The sequence below is a fragment of the Symphodus melops genome, assembly GCF_947650265.1.
Source record: "Symphodus melops genome assembly, chromosome: 5".
In the NCBI taxonomy this organism is placed as follows: domain Eukaryota; kingdom Metazoa; phylum Chordata; class Actinopteri; order Labriformes; family Labridae; genus Symphodus; species Symphodus melops.
This window is the reverse complement of record NC_136695.1, coordinates 6,575,260-6,594,961: the sequence shown is the minus strand read 5'-3', so window position 1 is coordinate 6,594,961 and position 19,702 is coordinate 6,575,260. Positions and strand designations below refer to the sequence as shown.

Here is a 19,702-nt window from a genome sequence, read left to right as displayed (position 1 = left end):
GGAAACATCGTACATGGAAATGCAGGAGCTGGGAATCGAACCCCCGCCCTCTGGTTAAGAAACCACCACTGAGCCACAACTGCCACAGTTTTCAGTGAAGGTGAATACAGATATTTATCGAGGGCGGTTTTGGTCTGGGGGTTTAATGCATCTCCTCGATAGATCCAGGGGAAGACCACCCTCAAATCCTCCACTCTGTGCCTTTTCAGAGAAGGGCCTTAAGTTAAAATCAAGCATTGTATATTGACTGCGTCGCAACACGCAGCCGTTTAATGACATGCAGGGAGGTCGTAGCGGTCTTGTTCTGTGCACCTTGCAGCAGTCACAGTAAACGTCAGCACGCTCTCCCACTCACTCCAGGTGAATTCTCCGCAGAATATCCTGCTGCCTACTAACCGTTAGGAAAAAAACACTCTGACTCTGGCAGAAAAAAAACAAACTCCGGTTGAAGTTTGAGCAAAAAAATGTGTCTGTTTGCGTTCAACATACAGCTCGTCCTGTATGTGTGAAAAAGAAGCGTTGCAGAAAACTGTCCTTCAGGCGTTTGGGTAAATGAGTGGTAAATGGTTTACTGGTTAAAGATGCTGGCACAAACACTGAGAGTGACAGACAGCTATGATAGCAGCCCAGGGTGCAATCGGAGATGTGATTTCTTTTGTCTGGGAATAAAATGAGGGGAGAAGAAGAATGCAGTACGGAAGAGAATAGCAGACATAAAGGCATTGATGAAAAAAGGACACCCTGTTGTAGCAGGCGGCCAGAAAGAAAATTACATAGAAACCCAGACTCCCCCCCCCCCCCTCAACTGCGTGTCATCCTCTCCCTCATAGATGTTTACTTGCTAAAGAAAACAGAGACAAATGCTCAACCAGACAGTGTTTGTGTGTGTGTTTGAAGAAACACACACACAAACACACAAACAGGAGCCAGACAGTGTGTACGGAGTGCAGCTTCACTGAGTCCATCAAGTGTAATAATTGCAATAAATTCCCTCCTGGCTGCTTCTCTCAGCATCCTCTCCTCCCCTGCATCCCTTCATCAAACACTCACTCCCTCTCACCCCTCCTCTATCCGTCAAGTCCTCCCTCCCTCCTTCATCACATGCTCCCTTTTACCGTCCCTCCTTGTCCCGTCTCCTTGTTTGGGTTCATACGTGATGTCTGGAGTGTTTGATTGGCCGGGCTCGCCGTAGTCTCAATTCTTTTGTTTCCGTTACACTCCTGTCCTTTGTCTCTTTAGTTTCTGTCCTCTTTTTGGCTCAGTCTTCTTTTCTCCCTGAATCTTTTCCTGTCCTTTGCTCATTTCTCGTCTTTGCCCATCTTCTCCTCCCTTTCCTTTCATCTTCCCTTCCCTTTTTCCTTTCCTCTCCACTTCTTTATTCCTCTCTCCTCCTAACTATGTAGTAGCAGCAGATGCTTGGTGTGTGACACATTTTTGAATGTTGGTCAAGTTGACAACAACACACTGTGACAGTGGAGAGGAGTCTGACAGAACCTTGCCACAGGTGATTAGTGGAGGAAAAAAAATCCAAACTGAGGAGACGAAGGTTTGATCTTAAGAACGCTCCTCTGTCAAATATAGAATTTATTAAAACGTCAGGGGTTCTTTGATAAATGTAATATTCGTCGGGAGCATTTTTTTATGACAGTCGACGGACTCTGTTTTCCTCCTTTGAAAGAGTGCGATGCCGGCAGGTTGACTGCCTTCCCCCATGTCTCCCCCTCACCTTTCTATCCTCCCCCCTTCCTTTCATCTTTCACTCCCCTCGCTTCATGCCCCGCTCGCTCTGACTTACACACACCTTTCTGTTCCTGCCTCCTTGTGGGAAGATAAATCTTCTGCAAAGTGGCAAAAGCTGCAATGACTCATCTACCACCTAGACCACCTCAGCAAGGAAGAGAGACATAAGGAGACACTTGGAGAGAGAGAGAGAAGGAGGCTGCCCAAATGGAAATGAATAGTGAGAGAGGAAAATACTCCAGAGAGACAGAGATGACAAAGGATCAACAGATGGAGGGGAAAGAGCTAAGGAAAAAAATGAAGTCAAAATGATTAGTTTGGCACAGAATGTCATAAAGAGCTTATTGTAGTCATTACAAGTAATCAAGCCTGTGGTGCTAGTTAAGATTAGCTTCTTATTATTGTCAAAAATCAAGTGTTGGAAGTCTAGATGGCTTTGGATGCTCTTGTTTTTGCAGCTGCCTGTGTTTCAGAAGTGAAGAAGTTTCTCTTTCACTCAGAACGCTGCTGTGACCTAAAGTCAAGAAGAAAAGAACCAAGGTTTGCACTTATAGAAACCAATTAGCCTGCTGGATGGATACAAAGATACAATCCGTCAGAATCAAATGAGATGTTTTGCTGTTGGAATTTTTATCCATCGTCATGCCAATAAAGATGACCCAGTTAGGGAATATCGTTGAGGTTTTTGCCTTGCCAACAACAACGTCTCCAGTGGCGCTGCAGTACTCAAAACCCACTTAACTCAAGACCACTTTTGTAAGATCTCGCTCATGGAATCCAAAAATATTTTTCTTCTCCATCTTGTCCAGATTTTAAATCAATTATTTGATTGAAGTCGTTACAGTAATTAGATAACAGCATTCGTCCGCTGCAAATATATTTATATATTTTTTTTATGGTCTTGGTCTTGTCTCTGCTTCAGAGAACTCTGGTCTTGGTTATTGTGGTCTTAACTATAACACTAGTGTCCAGGACCAAAAGTCTAAATGTCTTTATAAATCAATAAAAAGAAAAACACATCTTACGAAGGGGTGAGCTGTCTTGTAATTTTGATATCAGGGTTTAGAAAATCGTAAGTGAGATAAAAGTTGGGTCAGCTTTTCTGAGGTTCCAAAGCTGACACCAAGGAAACATCATCGAGATGATGGACGTTCAGTGCGTTCTAAACCAACACAAAATTGACAGTTTTTATGAAGTTCTTCCAATATCGTTTGCAAAATGGATACCTAGCACTCTGTTTAGGAAAGTGCTTTTTCAGTTTGATATTTAGGTCTGTTGGGAGGACTTAGGCCTGTCAGGCTGCCAGTCTTGTATAAAGACATGGTCATGAACCCTGGGATAAAAGTAAGAGCTTTTGAGAAAGGGTAGTGGATGACAAATGCCCACAGAGAGATGATAATGTGGGAGCGTGTGTGTGAAGGAGTCAGACAGGGAGCTGTGGACAGAGAAAACACAGGAGAGACAGAATAGATGGATGAGGGGGAGGGAGGGGTGAGAGAAGATCGCCTCGCAGACAGGGAGGAAGGGCTGATTGACGTCTCTGCTGCTGACGGGCATCCACAACAGCTGTCTGCTGCCTTACCTGCATGCTCAAGTCTGTGTGTGCTTAGAACCCTGACACAAACACACAAACACAAGTTCACGCACGTACACGTTCAAACTTATTTTACTGTCCACTGGTTAGTAAACAGGCAGCTTATCTCTTAGGTGTCCATACAAAACACAAGTGTGGAGTCGTATGAAAGAGAAAACTCGTTCCCTACTCTCCACTGGGAGATGAAAACAGTTTTTAAAAAAAACATTGGACTGATACCTGAGGCTCGGAGAGAAAATCATGACTGTCTAAAACTAGTGTATAACACAGTGATGTGAGGCTAGCAATAGATGGAAAAGAAAACTATGAGGAAAGTGAGAGTTGGCAGTCTAATGCTATTCATTATTTTCATGTGATGTCACACATTAATGGAACTACCCATCTGGTGAGCGAGAAAGGCTTCCTACTTGGAAGGGAAGTTGTTGTCCTCATTTGCCACCTACATGTTTTAGCCACTCACTTTATTATTTTTTTTGTTGGATTGGAAGCACTAACCTTCATGGACTCTGGCTGCATCGTCGGCTCGGAGGCGGCTGCGGCTCATTGGTAGAAGCGGTCGTCTCTCAACTGGAAGGTCAGGCGTTGATCCCCTGCTGCTGAAGTCCAACATGTCCATGGACAAGACGCTTAACCCTAAGACACTTCACAGGCGTGTGAATGTGTATGAATGGATACATTTTTACTGATTGTCACGTCACATACCAGCCACACCCTGTGGTCTCCATAAGGTATACCTATTTTTTTTTCCCCTAGCATTGTGAAGGGCTGACCCTCCCTGCTCTGTATATGTATGCACCAACTAAACATGTAATAGTAGTCTTACCCTGTTTCTATCAGAGGCTGTTTATTCTCTGCTGGTGGGCCACTCGAAAAAACATCAAGGGTTTAGCCACTTCCTGAGGAACCACTACACCATTGGCCAAACCATACCAGTGTCAAAGCACTTTCAGGTTGTCAGAAGACTTGAGAAGCCCAAGTCCATTTACGATTTACCAGCTTTAAGAAAAAGCTAAAGACCCAGCTCTTCCATAAACACCTAAAACACTTAATGATAGTTATAGGACTGACAATAGTAACGATGATGATGATACCAATGATGAAAATAAAATTCCTGTCTGTGCAGACCATGGACTTAAAAAACACTCGTTTCCCCAAACACTCTATACGCAGTCTGTTGTTAGACAGGCACAGACAGAAGTGTCTGATCCGACCCACTTTCTTCCTTCTGAGTTTAAGCGGTTACCCTCTGGGAGAAGTCTCAGGTTCCCTCAGACAAGGCTGAACTGCTTAAAACATGTCCATTAACATTCGCAGTAACAGATCATGTAGGATGTGACAAGGGCCCATGCAATATGTCAATGTGTCGCTGCTGTAAGAAGGTGTTCAATTATTCATTATTTATAGTCGATTAGACTATTACAACCCACTTTTTGCTGGGCTGACAAAGCAGGTTTGAAATAATCTCCAGCTTGTCCAAAATGCGGCAGCGAGAATACTAACAAAAACCAAAAAGTTTGAACACATCACCCCTGTTTTAATCTCCCATCACTTGCTCCCCATAAAACAAAGAATGGATTTTAACTGTCTTCAAATCCCTGAATGGCTGAGCCCCATCTTACATTACCGACATGCATCCCTGACATCTTCAGTGAAACAACTCCTCACTGTAACAGGAATTCACTCTAAATCAGCCTATGGTGCCTTCAGTCACTACGGATCCATTCTCTGGAATCAAACACCACATGATCTGAGGTCCACAACAACAGTTGGTTCTTTTAAAAGCAAACTAAAAACATCTGTAACATATGTTTTTACCTTAAGCCTTTGTTTTATATGTAATACCTTCTTATCGCTTATGCTCTTATTGTTGTCATTGTTTTACATCGTCTTTGTTTTTTCTCTTTTAAAGCACATTGGGTCTACACCTGTCATGAAATGTGCTATATACAGTAAATACATTTGACTTGACTTACAGTAAGTATGTGTTGAATTGTTACAGAAAATATCATGTGTGTTGCATGATCTCTATTCACAGGGATTGTGTGTATATACACACACACACACATTTTTTTATTTTTTTCAGGGATTTGTAGTCTTTAGTCTATAGTGTCGCTTTTTCATATATCAATTAAATGGACTACATGCTGTGGACAGTGTTTAGCCATGTTTAAATTAATTGAAATAACATTTGACTTTCTAAAATGACCTTTAGACTGGTCAACTAGTCTCAATTTTCATTTCTGTTAAATCAACATAGAAATCAGTCCCTAGGAACATGATAAATAGGTTTGAGCTCATAATGCCCTTTTCTAGTCTTCTGACCACTCAAAGTGCTTTTACACTACAAACACCTACCCATTCACACGCTGATGGTAGAGGCTATGTAAATTCACCATCAGAAACATCTAACATTGATGTCTTGTCCCATAAGGTTGCTTGCAAGAGCTGGGGATCGAACCCTCGACCTTGTGGCTTGAGAGAGACTATGAGTCTACCAACTGAGCCACAGACGCCCACTGTCGCTAATTGTTTTACAAGAATGTCTCTACACTTTTCAAGATGTGTGGGGCAACCTGGAAATGACACCTGTTTTTTTTCCTCAAAGATAATACTTAAAGTAACACTTTGCAGCTCTTTCAATATTTCATAAACACACAAACACATCTGCACAAACCAGCTAAAGGCTAAATCTGCACAGCGAGCACAAAAACAAGTCCGGCATGACAAAAAGCAAGATCTGACCTGCAGGCTATTGTGTAGCAATTAAACCAATGCAAAGTTTCATTGGTTTGTAAGTCTTCACTGCGTCATCTTTTACTTGAACACATCCGGAGGCGACTTGTGGCTTTTGCATCATTTTGTCTGCTCTTTCCTTTGCAGCTACAGGCAGCGATTACAGTCCATGTTGTATACTTATAATGTTGTATGGATATCATCTACATACTAATATAGTTGTGGCACTTATTATCTGGTGTCACAGCCCCAAACATACTCCTGTTTTTTCTGCCACGCCCCCTGACTCTCCACGTGATGGGCAGCTCGTTCTGTTCATCAAACAGGGTTACATTGGAGTCTGTTTAAAAAGATCAGTGCAACTCACACTGACCATAAAGGATCTCTTATGTGTCTTTGTGAGACAACAACACCCCAGACAAAGAATCAACATGATTTTTGACTTTGAAATTAAAGAGCATGCTTGGGGATTGACATGGTGATGTATGGTGTGCCTTGCCCTTTGTGCTTAAAGGCTTTAGAGGTTGTGTTTCATCCCTCTGAGTGTAACTAGAAAAATGACCTGCCTGTGCAATAAACATCCCTACTTCAAAGATATAAAACTCAAGAAGGACAAAACTACAAGATGAACACACAGGCGGGAAACTGAGAATATATGTTTGTGTGTGTCTGTGTGTGTGTGTGTGTGTGTGTGTGTGTGTGAGAGAGAGAGAGGGAGGCAGAGAACAAGTAGTGGTGTATCGACTTGGGAAAGTTGTAGAGAAGATGAAAAAGCGACGCAGCTGCCTAGGCTATTGCCCTGGAAGACATTTTTAGTCTGTTTTTCAATTTACAGTTAATGAGATTTTCAGCATCCTCTCTGTGTTCTGTTGTTAGTGTTTATCCAATCCTGTCTCCACAGCCCCATCTTTTATACCTCTGCAGTTCACCCTGTCTGAGCCGGATTGGCTTGTTTGTATAAATAGCTTACCGCTGCAAACCCTGTGTGTGCCTCAGTGTGGATATGTTTTGTGGGTTTACTTGTGTGTGTATGTGTACATACATTATATATACCAAAGAGGGTTGCAGTCCTGCGTGTGTATCTTGTAGCAGCATAAACTAATACATTTTCCTCTCATCTCCTCAACAGCAGCCTGACATCTAGAAGACAGAAAACACCTTTTTCCAATTAATCAAGCAACCAGACTCTCATACAGCAGCATCCACACGTATTATTTTGCATGGATGTCTGCTTATAGGACAAAACAAATCTTTATATTTATGCTTCAATATGATACAGTTTGATTGAATTACCCTCAATTTCCCATTAATTCCCATACATTCCCATGGAAAGTTTCAGATTTCGATTATTTCCTAAATTCCCCAGCTTTACTTCCCGTGAATAGTTTTGGAAAATGTTCCATCCCATATCGTGATACATGTTGATTTTGGATAATGTCTAACACAGAATTCACTACAACAGCTGTTTTTTTATTATTAAGAATACAACTTAAAACATTTCAGTTCAGAGAGATCCCAGAATTACATTTAAAAATTGCAATCCCAGAGCCTGGGTCATTGTGTTATTGTGAACACCACCATTGATGAATTGTCTTCATAGCTTTGCAGCCATACTGATTCTTTAACATATGCATTGATACTTTGTTTTTTTTCTTTTCTAACCATTATTTAACCAGGAATTGAGGTTAAACATCTCTTTTTCAAGGGAGTCCTGTAAACATGAGTTTGCAAGGATGACATATTGGCATATCGATTTTTGAGCACAGACCTCATCTTTCCCCTAATCCCTGTCTTACATCATCTTGTCTAATAAATAGATCCCAAAAATGGATGTCTTAAAATAAGCCGGCCTTTTGCCGTAGAGAGCAGTTGGTCACCACTGTTAAATAAGCTGTAGGTTAATGTCTTTGTTACAGCTTGAGGTTTGCATAAAGAAAAAAAAAACAATGGTTAAGCGAGGTGTGGTGCAGAAATATCATTACATATTGTGCTTGTTGTTTAGCAAGCTTTGAGGGCTGGTGTGGGTGTTCAAGTCAAAAAATGTGTTTTTCATTCTACTTTAATCCCTGTGATCCAAGCTGAGGTTCCTCTGTGATCACACCTACATAGTGCAGCCCAATTTGATCTCCAAAGTCAGTTGTTCATCTTGCATTTATTAAAGGCTTTTTCTTTTTTTCTTTTTTTTACAGTGAAACACCTTTAGATGCAGTATCTCAGATTCTATCCCCCCGAGAACGTCAGGTTGCTAAGTCCTCTTGAATCTGCATGTAACAATGCATACCATTTGGAACCTAATCAAAAATATGGCAAAGTTTGACACTTCAGTGTAGCTCTCATTGTGTTCAGTGAGGAGTTTTCTTTTTTTTTTAAATGAACATGCTTGACATTGTAATTCTGTGTCTGGCACACAGTGTTCCTCTTATGTTCCTGCTAAAACAAACCTTCTCTCCCCTCTCATTTCTTCCCTCACGTTCTGCTGTGTGTTATCTCACAAAGCAGAAATGGCCTGAAAACACCTGCGAAAAAAATCTATAACTCTGCACGGTGATCCTACAGCCCCCGGCTATGGGATCACTGTGAGAATATGTCAGTGAAGGTGCACATTATTACTAATAGCACGTCTCTGAACCTTTGTAATGGCATACTGTATACATGCTGGGGTTGGTTACAGTTTAATGACACTCTATGGATTTTTTCTGTGCATGTGAGATTCTGCATGTGTGTAAAAGAAGCCTCCAAACATGAATTCACTCACTCCATATGATTCCCAGACCAGGCTTTTCCTACAAGGCATTAAAAAAGATTTTTGAGAGGGTCGTCCTATATGAGTTAATAGACACAATATGACCCTAAAGCCAGGCTGCAGTTTAGCTGTTCATCTCTACTTACGCTCTTCCTTAAATTATCTTTGGCTGATAAATGTTTTTTTTCTAGAGCAGGGTGGAGAAGAGCAATGTCAGGCTTAGGCCATAATGATGATTATCATGATGTAACTTTTCTTCAGAGTAATATAACTAATAACAGAGATATAGTTCAGCAGGCTCACAAACCTAATAGCTTAAATGGGCGATGGTGGCACAGAAGAAAACGCTGTGCTTAACAACTCGAAGCAGAGGAAAAATAGCATTGACACTTGACTTGAGGAGTTTTGAGATATTTTGGCTCTTTTATTTGTATTTTTTTATTTCCTATACTTTATTAATTAATCCCCAGAAGTAAATTCTGGTGGACACTCTGTTATTGGGAGACAATCCTACACACATGCACAAACATGACCTGTGGACGTGCATGAATGGAGAGATGTCAGAGTGTAGTGGCAGCCCACAGGAGACGCCCCCTGAGGAGGTGGGGTTGCTCAAGGGCACCTTGAGCAAGGCAGTGCTCGAGACATGGTCTGACACCTCTCCAGCTACCAGAACAATTTCCATATTTCGGTCCACATTGGGACCCAAGTCCCTACGGACTGACCTACCGCCGCCCTGTTTTTACAGAGTAACATGCCAATCAAGGCTTCCTTCGGTCAAACGAACCAAACGGGGCTTTTTTGTCCAGAGGGCTTTAATGCCGATCATTTGAATGGTGTGTGTGCTGGGCTGAGTGATTGTTACTTCACTTTGGACACACAAGCAGCTTACCACCTGATGAACTCCACATTGTTAGCAGTGGCTTAGTGTGGCTTCGTCAGGTGACGCTCAGTTCAGTTGGCATGATTCTGATCATGGTTGGGAGTCGTACGGTGCTGCAGTGATTTGTCGCCTCACAGCAAGAAGGTTCTTGGTTCGAATCCCCCACCAGATTGACTCTTTCTTTGTGGAGTTTCTTCCTCCCACAGTCCAAAGACGAGGTTAATGGTTAGTCTAAACAATAGAGTGGGCACTCTCGATATGTCAGCCCTGTGATTGACTGGCGTCCAGTCCTGCCTCTCACCCAATGACGGCTGAGATTGGCTTTGAGCCCTCCTTTAATTGCAGAACAGAACAAGTTGTATTAGTAATGAATGGATGATGTCATGGCTACCATGCGTATCTTTTAGTTACAGTATTTTAAGTATATATTCATGAATCAATGGTCACATACACACACTCTCAAAAATGTAATTGTGACGTTATTGATTAGGAATGTAATATTAAGTATGAAGGACGGTTCATTCATTTATTTTACCTTCATGATATTGTATCCTGTTTACCGCTGACTTTCCTCATTTGAAATCCTCACGTCTGTTAAATCTGTAGATCATTACAGGCGCACAGACAAACATGGACGACACATCACCACACATATGGCTTTTGTGCCAGTTACGGACGATACCATTTTGCGCCGTCCCAGTCATAGAGTGATTAAGTGTGGCACTAAAACGCTGGTCCCACTTATCACTGTGGAGAGGATCAAAGGTGACCTACACACACTGTCTGTTACACGATTGAGTAACAAATGCCTTCACTTATAACATGTGTCTGACACATTGTCTGCATGACAACAAATCAGACTCGGTTTGATTTGCCATGAATGTTTAACACAAAAGGAGTTTAACTTCGACACACTTAAATATAAACAAGTGAAAGACAGTACAATGTAAAAGAATGAGGAGTTACAATGGAATCAGAAGAAATAAATGAAAGTCTCCTGAAGGAGCAGGTAGACTGACAGAGACAGGTAGAGAATCAGACTGAGACAAGTCTGTACCGTTAGCCCTTGTAATTAGATAAGACTACTGTGCTGAGTAAAGCCTGGGGATATAATGGCCTAGTTGGCACACACACACACAGACACAAGCACACACACGCACACGCCCAAGGTACTGCTACAGCTTTATTACATCACAAGTAATCCAGACTTATGTAATTGTGCTTTTCACCGCAGACACACTGGCTGTCTATCTGTCAGCCGTGCAGTTGTGCCTTGAATGATGACAACAGTCATCTGCAGCCAATCACGATTGTGATGTTCAACAGCGGTCACTCTGGATGGTCATTAGTCTGAGTTGTCATCTCAAATCACACGATGGCTGAGGACAAAAGGGCTTGTCTAAATGTTCCTTTTATTTAAAAGAAGAGTAAATGACAAATTCCCCTGAGGAGGAGTTTGTTCAACACGTTCTTTTATAACAGACTTTTAAATCCTGCATGAGAACTAAGGCCCGATGACCTGCTGCTGTCTGCTGATGCTCGATGTCTTGAAAGATAATATCCCCTCTTTGGGTTTTTGACTTGAGGTTTGTTGCATCATCGAAATTCTTCTTATATCCAAACTTGCACCTTTACTGTTGCCTGAAGGACAGTAAAAGTGCCACTCAAACTCAAGTTGACAAATGACACAACTATTTGATGTCAAGGTTCTTTAAGGAGCAGTGCAGGAGGCTTCAGAGTTATCGTCTTCATTAGCACATGTTTGCATGGTTTGGAATGTATTTAAGTTGAGGTGGTCCTGCTCTTTCAGGTATAGTTTCACAAAGGTCAGACCTTCTTTATTGAAAAGCTACAGAAAGGAATTCAAGTTGACATGATTCTTTTGTTGAGTGTGGATCAAAGTGGAGTATTTAAATCACTTTTGCTTTCAGACATTTACAAGGATACTATAAAGAGAATACATACCTGGAATGAAAAGGATGCTTATCATTGACTTCATTCAAGGAAATGACGAGAGTCACTGGAGCTTAAACATGTCTTTCTTTTCTTTTCTTCATGATATGAATACAGTAGGTAGATGTTCTCAGAGAATGTCCTGCTGCATCCTCACGCCAGCTCACTCGAACATGCTGCGGAAAAAAAAAAAAAAACTCGGGGTGGAGCAGGACAAACTCTGGGTGAATCACCATCAAAAACATTTGCGTTCACACATACAGCTCGTCCTGCAAATATCAGGAATTTTTCAGGAGGTTTTTTTTACGAGTGTAAAAGCCTCATAGGAATTATTTTCAGCATTCCAGTCTTTCCAGTATTTGCATCAACATGGACCTGCGGTCGACTCGGAAGACAATTTGCTCGTGGCACATGAAGCTGCTCCAAGTAACATTGAGTTAAACACAATAACTTTAATCACAACATTCATGTTTACCGTTTATTAGGTCTACCCCATATTCACCAGAGACAATACAAAGCTATGTAGTAAATGCCATAAACACATGGTGTATGCATTCTGTTATGACTGACTTCCTGTCGAAGGTAACTATAGAGGACTCAACATCCTTTGGCCCTGTGTGTTTTTCCAGGCAAAACAGCTCTGGCTGTGCGCTTGGGAGCGCTTGCATGAGAAGAAACGTGCTGCATGTCCCTCCTGTCTCTATGACAAAAGCTGCTGTACTGTATGTTTTTTATTCTTTGGTCGTTTTTACTCCAGAAGACATGTAGCAAAGAGGATGTGGGTAAAAGACACGATCCGTTACATCGTCGGTAAAACGACGGGGGATATCATACATTTGGAAAAAAGCGGCGGTTACGTCGCCTCCTTTTTTGTTTTTTTTAAAAAGTGAAATATTTTCAACTTGAGCGCTCGGAGTGGCCTCACAAAAAAGACCTAGTGCTCACAAAAAAGACGCTGGGCGCTGCGCTTTTTTTTAGGGAGGCCATCTTACCGCTGCGAACGCCCTTCGCTCATTGAACACAATTGAAAAAAGACTCTGGAGCGCAGAGAAAAAAAGGAAAGGAGGTGGACGCGGTGCCTCAAGCAGAAGTAGATAACAAGTAAGCGATTGCTAAAAAGACATACAAAGGACATGTTCAGTATATGATAATAAATTTTTTAATGTTGTAACATTCATCAACTGGAATCATGGAGATCATTAACATTTTGAATTTAAAGAGCCTAACTCAAAAATAGCTGCTCTTATTTGTACATCTTGTGTTACTTTGTATTCCCTCTCCACTTCTTCTGTGATGTAAATATCTAAACTCATGAACAAAACATCTCGTGCAAAAATAGGCATCACACATATTAATAAAACTTGGGCACAACCATTTAAAGGTCCCATATTCTGCCTTTTTGGTGGTTCATTTATCTATCTTATGTGTCAGACATTATGGAGAGAGAGAGAGAGAGGAGAATGACATGGGGGGGGGGGGGGGGGGGGGGGGGGGGGGGGGGGGGGGGTGTGACACAAGCTGGATTTGAACCTGACACTTCACAAAATGTAGAAAACAATGATGAAAGTTTTGGATTAAATACGAATGTGAAATCAAGTCAACCCGTGTAAATTTAAAAAGTTCCTTAACAGAGTCGGTGTTTTTCTGACAGTCGAGCTCTTCGTTATCTAAGATGCCTCGAGTGATCTCAGTCTGTTCTCAGTCGAGTTCCCAAGTGTTTCTAGAGGGAGCTTCTCCCTGAGCGTATCACACACAAAGTCTTCAAATGTCTTTTTCTACAGTGTGTGAAGAAGTAGACTGCTTTCTTTTTAGCGTGTGGAAATGTTAAACCGTCTCTTCCCTTGTGGCGTGGTGCTGATGTCAACATATGGTCATTGTGGTCAGATGTTTAATGAGCCTGGGCCTCAGAGCAAGAGAGAATCCCCTGCTCATTAAAACCCCGGGAAAAAAAACTTCTTCCTAATGTATAGTAACAGTGACCTTTGGCTGATGAATGCAGAATGAGATCAGCATGTAGTGACTGGGGAGCTCCAAAAGGACTGGGAGCTGCAGTGCTTTAACTGCATTATTACCACACTCGTTTTCCTTAGTCAGCTTCTTGTCTCACTGCGGTTTTTATGGCTGCTGAGAGACTGCACCGAGAGATTAAGGACTCATAACAAGTTACTTCATGTAGAGTGTCACCTCTAATGTCCTTTTAGCGCAGAGTGGAATGAGCCATTAGGCCTGACCTATTTACCCGGTTCTCTGTTAAGACTGTTTGAAATGTCATTGTGCTCCTGTGCAGTTTGTGGCAGCTCCCAAATGAAGTCAGGACCAAGAGACAGAGTCTTTATGATGCTGATTTTCTCCACAAAGAGAAATGTTCGTCCTGTTTTAGTTGTCTTTGCCACCTGATACTTTCCTAAATCAGAAACATAAGTCCAGAGCCGCCCACTGGAACCCACTGGTTTGTGTTACCATCACTATTTCTACATGTCCATCATGGGACATGTCATTGTGCTGTTGATTAAATGCTGCATCATGTTTGTTGTGCTATTTGTGAAGTTCTGTCTTGTTGTTGTATTTGGACACAGTTTTCTTCTGTCTTGGGAAGCCAAAATGCTTCCACAGCCCTGATAACGCCAGCTTATTACAACTAGCCTCTTTCCGATTTGAAACCTGGACACCTTGAAATCGATTTTTAACTGCCTCACGATGAATCTTCACATCCCTATTCTGTACTATGATAGGCTATTGGCCTTTTAGGGGTTGGACTTAAATCAACTGCTGAACCACTATACAGACTGCTCGTAGATCTATTTGGGCTGCTGCATAGAAGAAGTTTGATTTTGATGTGTCTTCGTTACGTGTGTATAGCTGACATGATTGACAGGTGGGTGCGATGTAACGGCTCAGCTCAAGCTCTTGGCCTGTCGTTAGTTTGACTGGAAGTTCGGCTGAGACAGGATTTCCAGCATGGCGGCTGCTTCCTCCGGAGCCCCCTGCAGTGACAGATGGGTGAGGTCACTCAGCCTTCATCCATTCATATTCACAGTCTGTGGGCATATCTGAACGTGTGTGGTAGCAGCATTTGGCCGAACCTCAAACTCTTCTTCTTGTGTGTGTGTGTGTGTGTGAGTGTGAGTCTGTGTGTGTGTAAGTGTGTGTGTGAAGTCTGTGAGCGTTACCAGTTGAACGTACAGTCTAAGCTCTATATATGGTGTCCAGTTGTGATGCACAGTGTGAATTTGGTGGAAGAGTCAGCCTTTCACAGCATCCTCTTTTGTGTGTGTGTGTGTGTGTGTGTGTGTGTGTGTGTGTGTGTGTGTGTGTGTGTGTGTGTGTGTGTGTGTGTGTGTGTGTGTGTGTGTGTGTGTGTGTGTGTGTGTGTGTGTGTGTGTGTGTGTGTGTGTGTGTGTGTGTGTGTGTGTGTGCGTGCGTGCGTGCGTGCGTGCGTGCGTGCGTGCGTGCGTGCGTGCGTGCGTGCGTGCGTGCGTGCGTGCGTGCTTGTGTTTTGTGTGAGGAATTCATTTCCCTGCAGACAGACAGTCAGCGCTCTCTCTGTGGAGGCAGGTCACTTTGTTTGGCTGTGTTCTGCTGTGCCGTTTGATTTATTTTTTTATTTATTTTCTCTTTGAGAAGGAGGAAGATTAATTTTTGCTGCGTGACTGCTGCTGCCTGTAACATCTCTGCTGCCTCTAGGTGCTGCCTGTGCACATGCTGTTCTGCTCCCTCTGTGATCTTTGTATTGAAATACGCCCGCATACTTGACATGTTGCTTTCTGTATGCATGCCTGCATCAGAGAGAAGAAGGTAGAGGTTTTTGTGTGTGCAGCCTTTAGGGCAACATTGACTTTAAACCATTTAATCCAAGACTCAAGACAAATGGTCAGTTTTCTGTTCTTCAAAGGACTTTAGCACTTCCTCTCTATTCTTTTCTTTAATCGCTGCATTTCTTAAAGCAGTGATGAACAAGCTGAATTGATTTTGGATGCTCCCTGTGGACACGAGCTTGGCACCTCCTGTCTTCTCAGTTTTAATTGGGCTTGAATGTGCGTTTGTATTTAAAACAAGAAACGAAGGCAACGAAGGGCCGGGGAGGCATTCAGGATCAAATCATATCATTAAGCCGTTCTGATGCCTATTGTATCATGGGTTGAGTTTAATCCCTACTTTACATCTATTGATTTGTTCCATAAAATGACTTCATGTGAGTCCGATGTTTATGCCTGAAGACAACCTATGTTTTGATTCCTCCTTAATCCATCAAGGCTTTCCCACTCTTTTGTCTGGGTTTGATGATCGGGACATCTCGGCTAATCAGCTCGCTTACTAAACAGCACGTCAGGAGACATTTTAAGCGAATCCATGGAGAGCCCTTGAGCAGAGGCCTTTGATCAGTTGTCTCTTTATAAAAGTGTAGGCTAATTTTGCCTGATGGCTCTTCTCTCTCCGCAGTCTTTTTGTTGAGCTTGTCTGTCACTATGGATTGCCAGATTAGACCCACTAGCTTGTCGTCCATAGCGCACATCACAGACAGTCAAGTTAATAGTGTAACCATTCGTTCACGAGAAAAGCCTGTTATCGTTTTTAAACTTTTTTTACAGTTGCCACATATGTCTGATGCGCCTTTGCTTGATATCTGCAGACTTTTTTTTCCTCTTTGTTGTGACTGGTTTCAGTTAAACATCCAGATTAGAGCAGCCACCTGTCAGATTAAAAGGAGCCCACTTGCATCATCACAGCTGCCGTGCCACCAAGCTTCAGCCTTCCGTCTTTGTGAAATAGACTACCTGCCTGCATCTCTCACTGGTGTGTGTGTGTGTGTGTGTGTGTGTGTGTGTGTGTGTGTGTGTGTGTGTGTGTGTGTGTGTGTGTGTGTGTGTGTGTGTGTGTGTGTGTGTGTGTGTGTGTGTGTGTGTGTGTGTGTGTGTGTGTGTGTGTGTGTGTGTGTGTGTGTCCGGCCTCTTGACACTGGAGCGGATGCATAGCCAGATTCAGCCTGTCAGATTTGTCACAGTCGGCTGGCGGTGTGTGTGACACAGAGCCACATCAGACAAGGACGTGATGAACGGCGCCTTCAGCCTACCTTTGTTTGTTTTTGCTTTGCCACTTATTTTGCGCATCATATCACACTTTCAGATGTGATTTTTGTTCCTGTTTCAAATAATGATGGATTAGATAATTCATCAAAATGGAAAAGAAAACAGTTTAGGCATTTTGGTACAATCTTGAGAGGGAATGAAAAGAATCCTCTTATAGAAACGGCACGATTTTCACTTTCTGTTCTGTGTATCCATTTATTTAAAGAGGACACATCAAATGGCAGACCTGTGCTAAAGTTTTCCTCTCGGCTGGGAGTGGAGAAAACTGAGGAGAAGAGGGTTTTTTTTTTTTTTTTTACCAGAATCCAACTTGTGATGTCACTAATTGAGAACATTTGAAAGGAGCCTTCCTCTTTGTGTTGTAAGACTGCTGCAGACCATGAACAAAGGACTGACAAAGGATCACATTTTGTGGGTCAATAGACACTCAGGTTACCCAAATATGTTCAAAAACACTGCAAAAATGGATTTTTCATAATATGTCCCCTTGATGACATTTTGGTTTTCAGGTTATGTTCTTATCCCTGGTCTTTAAAAACAGTTTGACCATGAATTACAATATATTAAAAACTGTAGAACAAAAACCAGAACACAAAAGAATGAGCTCATCGTCAGTTTTAGATAACCTTCACCGGCCTCCTCGTTCTTCTTTGATAGTTATCGAGAGCTCTTAATAAAGGATGAGTAACATTGGTTTTCAACAGGGCCACATAGGGCTGACTGGGGTAAGTTGAGCCACCCCTTGTTGCTAGGAAACGGTACAAAAGAATTGATCATGTGATCAAATATTCAGGAAGAAGGCATCATTTCATGTCTGTGAAGGTAAGAACCACATGGGTAAAGTGGTCAGACGTTTATTTCCAAAAATACATTGTTCACTCTTGAAAGTAAATTTAATCTATCATAGATTTCATGAGAATTATGTTTAGACAAAATTACATTTGTTTTATACATCAATTGTGGAGTCTATGGGCTACAACATGAGGCCAAAAACCTAGCATAAAAGTGCATCATTTTAGCTGTGGGGACTAATAACGTCAAAATGGTGGCTCTGGGGTACGTTGATGATATCTACTTTCAAAGAGAAAGATGAAGGATCCTTCCCAAGATGCGATGTCATCACTAAACTCCAGAAAGCTCACAGAGTTGATGGCACAGGAAGGAGGTCCCAGCAGTTTGTGTTCCCCTGCAACCTCGACAGGTGGAAATGGATGGACGGAGGGAGGGATGGGGATAGATGGAATGAATCGATGGGAAATGTGTTACCAGTCCATAACTGACATTACTGTCAGCAAGCACATCAAGAAACTCTGATTCTGGACCGAGGATTCAGCTCTCGTCTTTTCTTTCCAAAAAACACACAGCTGTTAATGTCCTCTTCCTCAGTGCACTTTAAGGCATTCTCGTGTTGTTGTTTTTTTTTTTTTTTTTTTTTTTTACAAAACAGCTGTTTATCAGTAATATATAATAATCAATTCTATCACAATTTTTTTCCATAATTGATATTTTTAAACTCAAAGAGTCTCAAACTTTAAAGAGCTAAGCACTAAAGACATTAAAGCTAGTTAAAGCTACTTTTCTTTCAATGCACTGAAGATATCCTTTGTGAGGAATTTCAATTCTATTTGACACTCCTGTTGTTGTTGAACGTGCTACACACACATGAAATACACACACATGCACAAACAGGATCCTATGGGCATGCACTAATGGAGAGATGTCAGGGGGATGTTAGGGGCTTCACAGGAAAGAGGTTTATTCATGGTACGATATGCCTCCATTTTCTTTCAATGCACGATCATGACCTTGTGAATAAGAAAAGATGTGAAGAAGTCTCCCTCCTCTGCTCTGGTGATAGCCGGTTACCTTTCCAGCAGGGCTATCAGTTCTGCCGTCATAGTGGCCACAGTAACGAGTGTCGACATAGGAGCTGACCCCTGCTGGCGTGTGCCGTGCACTACAACCCCAACCCCTCACCTCAAAGCATTAGTAGGTATTAGGTAGCATTAGGTATTAAAAGTCATACCGTCGGGACTGTGATATACCATAATACTGCCCAAGCCCAGAAACAAAGAGGGTATGTGAGGAGTTTTTAAAGTGAGTAAAGGGAGCAGGTGTAGTCTGCAGGTTTGAAGGACAGGTGGAGGGTAAATCTGGGTGCTGTGGGCAAAACTGCTGTGTACACAAACTCAGAAGTCTTTATCTAAACTTTAAACCATAGACTGTGCATGCAGATGGAGTGCATCCCTCCTCTTCCTCTCATTGTACAAAGCTGAAGGCAAAATAGTCATTTGGAGACCGAGTCTGCTCAATAGTAATCGGCTGGAATAGTCATGATGTTGACGTCATGCTACTTGTACTAATGAAAACACATTTCATTTACCAAACTGTCAGATTAGACTTCAAAGCAGAATGTTCTTGTTCTGCCAATAATGTCAACCAATATTAGCACATCAAGTATTTTTATTGACAAATTTGATCAACAATGTGTGCTGATATTACAAGATTTATCCACATGTCGTTAGCATTTCATTTGAGCATCATTGTTTTAATCTGGAATTTCTCCTTCTGGCTGTCACCAGCAGATCAACTGTATGGATTACAACAAACATTATCACTCTCCAGAGTGACAAGCCGTGACGCACCTACCTACACATTTACTTTCCAGTTGAGTCACCATCTTATCTTTATCTTTATTATATATTGTTTCAACAATCATTGATAAATGAATGTTTGGGATCAACACAAAACATTGTGTATCCATCTATTTCTACAGGTTGAAGATAGAACCAAGAAAGATATCAGCCAATACATGTATATCACTATTGGAACTTTTTCATCCATAATAGTGATAAAGGTATCGCTAACAAAAAATCCAGTCAGGCCCTTATATACACATAGGTACTAATATTGCCATTATTCTCTGTCCTTAAATATCTAAGACATTCATGAAGCTGTCCAATAATGAT

At 41.9% G+C, this 19,702-nt stretch overlaps 1 protein-coding gene across 9 annotated transcripts in view; it reads left to right on the top strand.

The window, feature by feature from the left end:
• The window catches only part of LOC306823888 (low-density lipoprotein receptor class A domain-containing protein 4-like), a 194,526-nt gene that overhangs the window by 40,886 nt on the left and 133,938 nt on the right, over nt 1-19,702 (top strand). For 2 of the 9 annotated variants that reach the window (XM_079343790.1, XM_079343789.1), the window contains one exon: nt 3,823-3,908. The exons of the other annotated variants lie outside the window; for them this stretch is intronic. The gene's annotated coding sequence lies outside the window, so the exon portion shown is untranslated. The remainder of the gene's footprint in view (nt 1-3,822; nt 3,909-19,702) is intronic. 9 annotated transcript variants of the gene reach the window in all.